This window comes from Dromiciops gliroides, chromosome 6 (assembly GCF_019393635.1).
Source record: "Dromiciops gliroides isolate mDroGli1 chromosome 6, mDroGli1.pri, whole genome shotgun sequence".
Taxonomy (NCBI): domain Eukaryota; kingdom Metazoa; phylum Chordata; class Mammalia; order Microbiotheria; family Microbiotheriidae; genus Dromiciops; species Dromiciops gliroides.
The window spans coordinates 279,469,810-279,483,229 of NC_057866.1; the positions used below are offsets into that span (position 1 = coordinate 279,469,810).

The 13,420-nt window shown below is 35.9% G+C and overlaps 1 protein-coding gene across 7 annotated transcripts in view; it reads left to right on the forward strand.

The window, feature by feature from the left end:
• The window catches only part of SGCZ (sarcoglycan zeta), a 623,247-nt gene that overhangs the window by 213,817 nt on the left and 396,010 nt on the right, over positions 1–13,420 (forward strand). For all 7 annotated transcript variants that reach the window (XM_043970999.1, XM_043970996.1, XM_043971002.1 and 4 more), the window contains exon 2: positions 1,127–1,192. The gene's annotated coding sequence lies outside the window, so the exon portion shown is untranslated. The remainder of the gene's footprint in view (positions 1–1,126; positions 1,193–13,420) is intronic.

Here is a 13,420-nt window from a genome sequence, read left to right on the forward strand (position 1 = left end):
TTTCAAATTGAATTAAATTAGGATTTCTTCATTATAATAAAATTTGTTTTGCTTATTCAATTCTTTAGTCTCTCTCTGGTCTTCAGACTATGATGACTTTCTTGGGAAGATTTTTCATATTTCCTTCATTTTAGTGCCTGTTCTTTCTCTGTTTGGTTGGTGAGAAGGAGCTTGGCTTATACCCAAACTCACTCAGCTGCCTTTGATCCTTAGAAATTTAGCAAGCTTTAGAAAGCAACAGAGTGTTCAGAATTCAGGCAGCTCGGTATTATGGGCAAGTCCGTAGCAGTAGCTGCAGATGGTGCCTAGGTTGTGTATGGTATAGATCACTATGTTCTACTTCACATTGGGAGGTTTGTGTGAAGACATAATTAGATATTACCCTGGATTAAATGACTGGGGTGTGTGTGCACACACATGTATGTACATGTGTATGATGAATCATGGATGAATGAAGTATTGTAGTAACATTAATCAAATTAAAGGCAATGATTTCTTGAGTTTGGACTACATGCAGATGTAATGTTCATAAATGTAGAACAGATAAGATTTCATGTTTTTAACATCAATAGCTGGTTTTTATATAGCACTTAAAGGGTTGGCAAGCTCATAACAATTGTCTCATGTGATCCTCACAATAATCCTGAATGGCAGGTGCCATTGTTATCCCCATTTAACAGATAAGGAAACTGAGTCAGACAGCTGAGGCAACTTGCTTAGGTTCACACAGTCAGTAAGTACTTTAGGCTGAATTTGAACTGAGGACTTCCTGATTCCAGAAACCTCTATGCCACTGTGCCCCCTAGCCAATTTTGGTGTGGAAGCACTTACAAATTATCGTTTATCCCAAATATATACTTATAGGAATCTTTTTTTTCATACATTATAGAATTTCAACAAGGATGTATGTGACATTTTTTATTAATTAATCAAAAGTTCAGGATCTCTTCTAGCTCATATTTCATAATTCTATGATTCTCTGAAGGGAACCCAATGTTTTCTTTTGATCATTTAAAAATTCTATTTCAGTGGAGATATTAAAGACAGAGTGTGCCTTAATAGGAGTTTTTAATCATTTGAACTTGGGGAAAATACAAAAAAATGATGTATTTTTTTTTCCTTTCAGATTTCTGTTCAGAGACATGCTCACTGTCCACAAGCATTTGAAGTGAATCGACATTCAGGATAAGTGGTAAAAAATATGAATTTATTATAAATAATGATATGAATCAGTTCTACCCAGAGACACAGAGTCTTACTTTAATGATAGTTAATTAGCTTTCCTAGTAGCCCTAGAATTAAGCTGAGTGAGAGCCATGAAAGCATTACAGATGTTGGTGAGCCACAGTGGGTGCCAATATGCTGCATTAACTGTTCTCCACTTCTTTTTTTGTCTCTTCTAAGGAGAGCATCCTGTACCTGGCCATTTTGGCTTTTGTTTGGGCAAAGGAGGTGTCAATAAAGTCAATGTGGGGAAAGAATCAATTCCCAAATGGTTTTAAAGTAAAATATCTGAAGTGAAATACAACAGCAAAAACAAGATGTAAGCTGGTAGAGATCAAAAGGGAAATGTTTCGCATTTCTGTGTCATGGGGTAAGGGAATTTTATACACCCCCCCCTTTTTTTTTGCATCATTCCTAATTGTTTTCAAAAATGGCTGGTGAGATTGACAGTTCCACCAACAGTATACCAGTATGCTTTTCTTTCAAGAGCTCCTTTGACATTTGGTATTTCTATCTTGTGTTATCTTTGTCTATTTTCTGGATGTACTGAGTACTGTAGTCCATCCAAGGAGCATTCTTGTTAGCAAGCAGGTAATTCAAGGTTTCTCTCTCACAAGGTTTATTTAGCCCCTGAGCAGCTGGAGATTCTTTCACTTTTCAGAACAATGGATACCAAAGTGTCAGGAAAAATAATGGTAATTTATTTAGTTACTTACAAAAAGGAGCTATGACAGGGATAGGAAGCTTAGGGAGGTTTCATGAGAGTATGCAGAAGAGACAGGTCTTCAAGGACAGATTCAATGGTAATATTGAGGTGCATAGGCCCTAGAAATTGAAGAAGAGGAGAGGGGTTTTCCAAGAAAACTTCTACCACTCCCACATAAATACATAAACATTTCAGCTGCCTTGATGAGACAATGACATCTTAGAAGGATGTATATGTGGCACTTTTTATTAATTAATCAAAAGTTCAGGATGTCTTCTAGCTCTTATATTTCATAATTCTATGATTCTCTGAAGGGAACCCAATGTTTTCTTTTGATCCTGAGACTACTTTCATGAGAGCCACTGTGGGATTCAGTCACCTCTGCAAGATAGGGTCCCTCTTCTTGTTTGTTTTTTGATTTCTGAATTTTTAACACTTTTTTATTTCAATTTCCAAATTCTCCCCCCTCCCACCAGCCCCTCGCTCACCAACTGCAAAGGCACTCAATTCATTACTCATTATGTGAAATCACGTAAAACATTTCCATATTACCTATGTTGCAAAAAAATCAAGAAAAGTAAAGTGAAAAATAATATGCTTCGCTCTACACTCAGTGTTTAGTTCTTTCTCTGGAGGTGGATAGCATTTTATATCAGGAGTCATAGATTATTGTGTCAAAGAAATTAGCTACATTTTTCACAGGTGATCATCATTACAATATTATTGTTACTTTGTAAAATGTTATGGTTCTGTTCAACTTACATTGCACTAATTCATGAGTCTTCCCAGATTTTTCTGAACCCTTCCCCCTCATCATTTCTTATAGCAGAATAATATTCTATCATAACCACATGCCACAAATTATTCAGTCATTCCACAATTGATGGGTGATCCCTCAATTTCCAATACTTTGTCATGGGGCCACCTCTTAAAAGAAAGCATTTATAAATACCAAAAGAAAAGGTAGTGAGAGTATTTTAGAAAACTAAGTCTTCTAGGTTTACATATATGTACATAATAGATTTCTTTTTCTTCAACATAAAACATTAAATGGATTTTTTATTATTTCTAATTAAGGAAATAGATTATATTATAAATACATATGTATAAATATCATATATATGTACATAGTTTTATAGACTGAGGTTAAATTATGGTATACCTTTATAAAATAAAGTGTCAAATACAAAGTGTAGGAAAACAGATGTGGCAGATTATAGAGGAAAGGAATAATTTTTCTAATACAAGTTGAAATAGTTATTTTTATTTTCCTTTCTCACATTAGTAACTAAGAGCAATATTTCATAATTTTGTTAATATTTATTATTCTTTTGACCATATAGCTAATTAAGGAATAACTCTAGGTCTTATATATTCCTGCAAATGTCCGAAATATCTTTGATATCTTGATATGAATTTTCTATGATATCTTTGCTACCAGACCTTTATCAGAAAGAGCTAATGCAAAGATATTCCTAATCGATGATTTTCCTTCATAGATGGATATAATACTTATTAAGCATTTACTACATCCCAGGCACAGTACTAAGAATTGGGAATTTAAAAAACAAGAAAGATATCTAGTATCTTATATCAAGAGTTTATATTCTAATGGAGAAAAAACAAATAGAATGATGCTCAATAGTAGTAGGTAGGATCCAAGACAACTCTGAAGGACTTATGATGAAAAATGTGATCCATCTCCAGAGAAAGAACTGATGGCATCTGAATACAGATTGAAGCATATTTTGAGTTTATTTTTCTTGAGGTTTTTTGTCATAACATGATTAATATGGTAATATTTTACATGACTACATATATATATATATATATAATTTATAGTGAATTGCTTACATTCTTAAGGGGATGGGTGGGGAAAGAGGAAGGGAATTTGGAGCATAAAGTTTTAAAAATGGACATTAAGGGGCAGCTAGGTGGCACAGTGGATAGAGCACCAGCCCTGGAGTCAGGAGTACCTGGGTTCAAATCTGGCCTCAGACACTTAACACTTACTAGCTGTGTGACCCTGGGCAAGTCACTTGACCCCAATTGCCTTACTAAAAAAAACAAACAAAAAACAAAAAACAAAAATGGACATTAAAATTTTTACATGTAATTAAAGAAAAAATAAAATTCTAAATAAAAATAAAATTTTAAAAGTAGGAGGTAGGCGTAAGTAAGAGATACTTCAGTATGGTGTAGATTAGGAAAAAGGAGGAGTGGGGTGGAGGACTGTATTCTGGTAAAATAAGTCAAAAGCTGACCTATAAGAGAAGACCTACCAATAAGTATTGAACCCATTTTACTGGTGGAGAGTAAGAGGAAGCAGTGATTTGAGTAGAGAAGGCATCACTGGATCAGGCCATAAGATACTAGTTGCATTGATTTTGTTCATGCAAAAGATTTTATATTTCACACAGTTGAACTGATATATTTTACCTTTGATGATCATGTCTAGCCACTGCTTGGTTACAAACTAACCCTTAAGTCAGAGTTATGTTTTCATCTTTTAAAAAATGGTTTGATCTTTAATATTCTAGCATCATATCAGTTTTGAGTTTATTGTCTTATGTTTTCCAAGATTTTAGGCTAATAAACTTCATTTATATCTGGTTGCTTTTCGTTTTCCCCTACTGTGCTTGTCTAAAAAGGAAGATTTTTATTAAGTAGTTTATGTTCTTGCTTTTATTGATCCTTGTGCTATAGAGTTCACTTACTTCTAGTTCTTCTTTATCTAGTATGGTTCACTGATCTGCTTTTCTATTTTTAAAAAATCAATACCGGGGCAGCTAGGTGGCGCAGTGGATAAAGCACCGGCCCTGGAGTCAGGAGTACCTGAGTTCAAATCCGGCCTCAGACACTTGACACTTACTAGCTATGTGACCCTGGGCAAGTCACTTAACCCCCATTGCCCCGCGCAAAAAAAAAAAAAAAAACAATACCAAGTAGTTTTGATGATTCCTCATTTTAGTGTAACTTTTGGTGTGAAAAATACTATTCCCTTCATCTACTTTTCTTTTTCTTTTTTTTCTTCTGGAGAATCCAAGCCTTTTTTTACTCCAAATGAATTTTGTTACTTTCTTGTCTAGCTATATAAAATGTGTCCCAGATAATTTTATTGGCATAGCACTATATCTCCAACAATTTGGGCAACAATTTTTGTGAGCATGGAACCATAGGCAATTAATATATATTAGTCAATCAAGTAATTTTTTTATTATTTTAAAGAATATTTTAATGACACATATAAGGCTAGACTTTGTCTTCATAGATTTAGCTCCAAAAATTTGATGCAATCTAGAGTTATTTTGAATCATATTCCACATTACATTATTTTTTCTTGGATTTTGTTTTTGCTATTTAGAAATATTAATGTGCTTTGGTGCTAATTTCTTGAAGGTTTTCATCATCTCAATTAACTTTAATTTATTTATTCTCTGGTTTTCTAAGCAAACCATCATATTATTACCCAACAGGGGAAATAGTGTATCTTCTGGACTAATACTTACATCATAAATTTATTTTCTTGTCTTACTGATAAACACAACCATTTCCCTTTTTAAAATATTTTGATTTTCCAATTATATGTAAAAAATTTTTTATCATTTGAAAAAAAATTGACTTTCAAATTATCTTTCTCCCTCATTCCCATCCTCCCTCCATGAGTTGATAGTCATGCAAAACATATTTTAATATTAGTCATGTTGGATAACAGGCATTTATAGAACTATTTCAAATATCAATAGGAAAAGGTAATGTTCTTGTTGTGTTTCTATATGCATCATCACAAATAATGCTACGTTTTTCTTTTCCGATGTGCTTTATAATAATCTTTTAGAAAGACCCATGCTATGCTTACACTTTGTATGGCTTTGACATAAATGACCGTTATAAGGTCATAAAGGTTTTTCTTCCTTCTACTAATATAATCACATGGTTTAGGGTGTTTTTTATTTTGAATATGATTAATGTACTGCTTTCCTTCTTTGAATTCCTGGAAAAAATCCAACCTAGTCATAGGAAAATGTTTTTGGCTGTACTGCTGTAGTCTTTTGCCAGGATTTTATTTAAAATTGATACATCCATATTCATGACAATTTTAGCCATAGTTCTAAAGCTTAGCTTTATTTTTCCCTGGTTTAGAATTTAGTACTATATTTTTTCTGAAAAACATTATAATACTGTTTTAAATTTTTTTATGAAAAATTATATGGCATAAATATTATTTTCTCTTTAAGTATTTGATAAAAATAAGTCATTCATCAGAGGCTCCAGTTGACCTGACATTGGTAGTTTATGACTTGCTTAATTAAATTTTTAGAGATCTTGATTTCATGTTCTGCCAATTTGTATACACATACATGCACAATTTTTTTTCCATACACAGATATTTAGGCAATTCATATCTTTTTAAATCTCAATTTGTTTTTTGTTTATAGAAGGCTCTATTCTAGTAGTTTGCTTTACTTCTTACCTGTTGTGATTTTTACTTTTTTAATTTACCTTTTGCTAAAATAATTAAGACCTGGTCTCCACATCTCCCCCTCTTGGTGTAGCTAAAAGTCAGTTGGTTACTCACTATAATCTGCTCTGTTTCCAATCTGGACTGCTTTGCCTCTCTCTTAGGCAGGCTGTTAGCTGTCTACTCAAGGGGGCTCACCAAAATGATGTCTAACTTAATGAGAACATTTGATCAATTTAACCAACCTCAGCCTCCTTAGTAGTGATAATAGGTGTATTCCACCCTATCTGAACATCTTGTTCATTTTTTCAAAGGAACTCTTTTTTGACCCTATCAGCTAAAATAGTTACCATTAAAGAGACATTTTGATATAGTAGAGCATTGTACTTGCAGGCAAAAAAAGGTTAGGGTTCAAATACCTCCCTCTTATCTTTGCTAGCTAAATGACCCTTGGCTAGCTACTCAGCCTCTATGAATTTTGGTTTCCTTGCATATATATTATTAAAAAAAAAAGAAGTTGATCTAGATGTAAGGTTCTTAATGTTTTTGTCTAAGTGCCCCTTTGGCAGCCCCTTCCCGCAATCATTTTTAAATGCATAGAATAAAATATATGGGGTTAAAAAGGAAATCATTTATATTGAAATTATTATCAATTAAAAATGAAAACTTTATGGACTCTGAGTCAAGAACCCTTGGGATAGATACCCTCTTGCCCCTTCAAGCTCTCAACCAATGATCCCATGATCATGTGATCATTGAGACTTGTTCATCAAATCTAAAGTAGTTGTTGTTACCATATTCTTTATTTCTAATCAGATTTTCAAAGGGTTCCTCTTTTATGCTTTTTTAGGTAGCCTGCTAATAATTGGTTTACCATTTTTGGTTTTGTCTATGTATTTTACATTATATGTCCATGTCATCAATCCTCTCTCATTCCCCTTTGTTAATGTCAATGTTTGGGGGTATAATGTTCTCTTTGAGAACATATCTGTCATTACTTTGGGGGATTTCTCCCCATCCTCCATGTTTTCTGTTGATCTCAGAAGTATTGAGTCATGAACATAGCAATGTCATGTGTGAGCAGTGCTGTGGACTAGGGGGAGGAGGAGTGGCCCTGTGTCCCAGACATGAGTCTGGGCCCCACTCAATTAACCAATCAACAAGCATTTATTTAAGAATCATTTTCTGTGTCAGGCATTGTACTAGGCTCTGGGGATATAATTACAAAGATTGAAAGAATCCTATCTATAAGAGACTTTGGGGGCAATGGCAGACAAAAGAGACACATACACATAGAAGTATCCATAGAACAAATGCAAAAAAGGAACCAGTAAAAATAAATAGTAGGTGGTTTCGGAGGGAGGGCACTAACAATTGGAGTGCATGGGAGGAAAAGGAAAGACTTCATGTAGAAGGTGGAGTTTGAGCTGTACCTTAAAAGAAAAAAAGGGAGTCTATTTTCTGCCTTTATTTATTTACTCTGATTAGCCCCATTCCTAGAGCTATGTGATCCTATATCTGGATCTTTCTGCCTACTTCCCTAGATGCTGCTAGGTAGTGCAATGGATAGAGTGTGATATGACCTTTGGTGAGACATAACCTCTGTTTGCCTCAGTTTCTTCATCTGCAAAAATGGGAATAATACCATTAACCTCCGAAAGTTTTTGTGAGAATCAAATAAGATATTATTTGATTAGCACAGTGCCTGGAATATAGTGCACACTATAGAAATATGGTGATATAGAGAATGGACTGGAGTGTTGAGATATTTGAGGCCAGGAGATCCATGAGGAGTTCATTCTAGGACCTCAGGCACCAGGTGATGATGAATGAGGAGAAAGGAGAAATCAAATGAGAAGCATGTTGTGGAGGAAGGAGTGGTCAGATTTGACTGCCATATGTGAGGTCAGAACATGAGGAGCCAGGGTAACATCAAGTGGACACCCCTGTGACAAGGGAAGAATGGCTGTGACTAACATAACTAAAGAAGTATGGACAAGTGTTAGATTTTGAAGAAATCCTGTTTTGGAGTTCAGTTTTGGAAATGTGTATATTGAGTAAGATTTCTGTGGGACATCTAGTTTGGAACTTCCTTTTTTTACTCAAGTTGATGAATAGAGCTAGAGAAAAATCACAAATCTATGCTGACCAGTTGGTTTATGATAAATTGTTTTTTATCTCATCTTACCTTGTTCCTCACTTAATCAAGGCAAGCAGTGGATTCCTCCATGCTACTCCCCACAACAGCTGCTTCAAATCTCATCTCTATTGAGGTCTCCTATGGTCCCCTCCCCAACTGATAATCTTGTCCCATACTTCACACAAAAATAAATCAAGACCATTTAGAGGACTTACCTTTCTCCCTTCTCCTCCCTTTGCATCATTCAAAGAGCTTTCTCCTTCCCCCATCATCTCCTCCTTCATTCAGGTCTTGGGTGAAGAAGTGGTCCTTTTCCTTGCCAAAGCCAAGCCCTCTCCATGTGCTCTTGGCCTTTACCCATGATGTAACCTTGTTGCCCTGTAATTACAAGTGCGAGTATTCCTCTTGACCCTCAAACTGTGGTCAGTTCATTTACTGTCCTGCCACTGCAAGCTCTACTACTTCATTCTGCCTTGGAACTGAGACCAGGATCCCTGTTCCCTTTCAAGGGACCACAAGCACTCTTATCCACCTATGAAGGGGGCTCCTGGTACCCTGGAGCCACAGGTGCTAGTGCTCCTCTTCATCCTGGAAAGTGAACCAGGAATCATATGGACAATGAAAGAGGGTCCACAACCCAGGTCGAACAAAAGGTCCCCTGTAATTTCTTTCTGAGCAGTTTTCTGATCTCCTTACTGTCTGTGGGCTTAATACTCCCAAAGGTGCTGCTGCCACTATTTCAACAACCTTCAAGGCCTGCTGGTGGCATTGTCAAAGTACAGCCAGTGCTGTGTTCTAGTCCTGACTACCACACCCAGTGTGACTGACCTTTCCTCCTGACCTCCTAAGTTGTCTTGGACTTGAAAATTTTTTCACCTAGTACAGCTGAAAAAATTATTAAAGCAATAAGAATAATAAAATTAAGTTCTTTAATTGAGGCAGAGCAGTCATAACTCACAATACCACTATAGCAAGCTGGGAGTACCCAAAGGGGAGGGCTGAAAACAGTTTATATAGGGTACAAACAAACAGAGCTCGAGAAAAGGCTGCCCTTGGGGTTGATTATCCTTTGTTTCAGCTGTTAGGTTTTTTGAATAAGGTAATCAGAGGATGGAATTGAAAAAGTATGATCATACCAGGTCATTCATTGATCTGGGATAAGAAACTAAATTAAGTCAATCAGTTCTCAGTAAACTGTGTTTGTCAACCCCAAGTTTTTATTGGCTCTGCCTATTTCAGAACTTTCTTTAAGGCATCATTTTATAATTGTTGGAGGGGAATTTTGGAGAGTCCAGTTGAATTTCTGCCTTTACTCCACCATATTGGCTCCACCCTTAGGAGTACCCATTTTTGAACTGCATTAAGGTGAAGCTGAAGTTTGCTAAAGAAGTTGGTATTGAAAGGGATGTAGATCCCTTGTCTTTCTTATGTTACCACCCAGACACTATCTCTAAAGTGTCAGCATTGAGTGGGACTAACTCCAGCTTATTCAGTATACAAAATACAACATATTGTAAGCAGAAACCTAGGTTTTGGTGTCTGATTATTTGGACCATCCTTACCAGCTTATACAAAAGAATTCAGAACAATAGGAGTTGCAGTGGGAGAAAACCTCATCAAGGCACTGATTTCTCAACTCTGGGACTGAGCCTAGACATTGGACTTGGGTAACTTTCCAGTTCCCAATCACTGAAATGACCACCTGAGGGAACAGCTTTTTAATAGGACAATGGTGTCTCCCCTGGACAAATGGGAAATAGGACATGATCAAAGAGCAACTTACAAAATCCACCTCATGTGATCCAGATATTGTTTCTCAAATAGCCATAAAATCTTTTTCTAATTTGTGATGGAAGATTTCAAAAACCATCTGGAAGAAATGCTCATCAACAGCTACATCACAGCAATTGGCATGAAATACCCTTTGTAGTCATTAGAGAAAGGACTTGAAAAATCTGGATCATGAGGACTATCAGACTGAACAAGAAAACCAAAGTGCAGCAGCACACCACTGCAAGAAGCAAATATTCCATGGACTGATTTCCAGGCAGTCTTGGTTTCCCAAATTTAGATTTGCACAAATTTGGATTTTTGGATTTGCTTGGATGTCCAAAGGATAGGGCTACCAACTTATGGGCCCTACTGGGCAAGAATCAGCACTAGCAAAGCACCATATATGGTATGCATTGACTCCCCATTCTTGTGGTGACTCATTTAGCCCAATCTCCACATACATACCCCTCCAGCTACTATAGTAACTCTAGTTACTAAAGTCTGACAGGAAAATTATTTCTCAGTGTATGGCTTTCCAGTGATAATGCAGGCTGTTTAAAATAGAAATTTTGAAAGTCAATTACTTAAGGAGACCTTGGTCTTGGCAGAAATCAATAAATCTGGAGTCATACCTTAGTCTTCCCAGGGAAACCCTGAGCCTTAGTAGTTCTACCCCACCCTGTGTAACATGCTGGAGAATTTGTGGTCAAAGTAGAAGTCTCAGTTAAGTCAGTACTGGGTATTAACAGGGCATGCATAAAATGCTACCAGGAATGATGCCACCACTTACCTCACACCTGTTCATCTTAGTGAGAAAGCCACTTTTGCCTCTTTGCTTGTATTATAAAGTTAAATAATATAGAGAAAGTGAATTATGCATAAACAATATGTCTCAATTAAGAGACAGACTTAATTGGGCTTATCAGCCAGCCATGGACTCAAGTAAAATAGCAAGAATTTATTAAACAGTTATTATGTATATCCCAGGTAGTGTGCTAACCATCAACTTAGAAAAGTTTTGATAAAAAACAAACAGCCTTCCTGGGCAAGTCACTCAGCCCTCATTGCCTCAGAAAAAAAAAAAGAAAAAGAAAGAAAGAAAGAAAGAAAGAAAGAAAGAAAGAAAGAAAGAAAGAAAGAAAGAAAGAAAGAAAGAAAGAAAGAAAGAACCAGCCATGTAATGCTTCAGTCTGATGTATTTTGTTGGCAGAGTTCTGCCAAGAAACTACATTCTATATGCATTCTGTGTTCTACTATAATATTTTGTGTTTCACTGTAACAGGAATTACTGATACTGAGTGGGGCTTCCTTATTGGGAAAGCAATAGGGCTGTTTATATGGAAACCTGACATGTGACTCTTTGCCATGTACTCTTGCTCTATGTCCTTGTGCTTTACTAGCTCTGTATTTTATTGTCGTTATTATATTTATTACTCACCTCAATGTTTTATCATATGCAACCCTATCATGTGTACTATGATGGCATGACATGAATTTTATCTTTAAGGCACATTGTGCTTGGTATTGCAACTGTGTTAACTATGTGCAATATGAGGAATGTTAAGGTTTGTTTGCTCTTTCGATAGAGAGGGCATTTTTGTCTAATCTTTAAAATTAAATCTTCTTTTTCAAATTAAAAAGCATTTATTTTTCCCTTTCTGCCTCCCCTATCTCAGTGAGGGGGAAGGGAAAGAGAAGAGAAGTGAAGGGAAAGGAAAGGAAAGGAAAGGAGGAGAAATCCTTGTAACAAATATGAATAGTTACTCAAAACAAATTACCTCAGTGGCCATGTCCCAAAATAGGTATCTCCTTTTGCATTTTGAGTTCCTTCACTCTCTATTAGGGGGTGGAAGTCATTCTCCATCATTGGTCCTGTGAAAACCTGCTTGGCCATTGTGTTGATCATACATCTTAAGCCTTTCAAAGTTATTCCTTTATTTTTTCAATGTTATTATTGGATAAATTGTTATGGGTCTGCTCATTTCATTCTGTATCAGTTCATACAAATGCTTTCTGGTTTCTCTGAAACAGTTCACCTTATAATTTCTTACAGCACAATAGTAATCCATTACAGTCATATGTCATAATATATTCAGTTATTCCCCAGTTAATAAGCATCTGCTTAATGTCCATTTCTTTGCCACAGCACTTAGCACAGTGGCTGACATAGGTTACACAGATAGTGACTGATGGGGGAGGGGGTCAATTTGAACCCACATCCTCTAACACCATATTCAGAATTATTTCTACTGTGCCATGCTACCTGATACATTAGGGTTAGATCTGGTGATCATGGGAAATGATTTCATTTGTATAATACTTCAGTTCCAAGTTACTTTATTGGTTGGGTTCTCAAGGATATGTTGAGGTCTCTTTTTATAGCATGAGGATCTGTTATTTGTCAGTCCTTGAAAGATGGTGAGATCTTTATGCAAATTCTTGATACCTAGTCATTTGTGGCAAAATATTTGGTAGGTGGTCATGTTTTATAGCCTGTAGTAATAGGTTTTACTGTTTCTACTAGTTCTTTGAGTAAAGAAGGAGGTATATGACCCTTCCACACACACACACACACACACACACTCAGTTGCTACAGTCCCAAATGATGAGGTGACAGTGCAGACCTGAATTTTCTCTGTCATGGGATTCCTTTTTAAAATATGAATTAGTGCCTTGACTGATTCAAAAAGGCACCATAAATGAGCTTTCCAAATCTGCAATGGTCCATTTTATACTTCTTCAAGTGTGCATTAAGATGCTCATCGAGAGCCACAATTGCTTAATTGTTTTAAAAATATTATTATCCTTAAAATTTGATTTTAAGTGTTCAGTGAGTCTCTTGATGCATTCAACCATTACTTACACCTTAATAATCTACACTCTATGATGATTGCCTCAAAGAGACCAAGAAATTTGTAGCTCTCCCCTTAACTCATTGGTTCAATGAGACCTCTGCCTTCAAGCTTGAAGCCTTCACTCTCTCACTTTCTTTGTTTCACAATGAAATATTTACGTATATTGCCCTGACACAATGAGGGGGCATTTGACATTATGAAACATAAATTTGTAGTGGACCCAATCATAATTGTTTTCTCTTGAATTTCTCCAGTTTCAT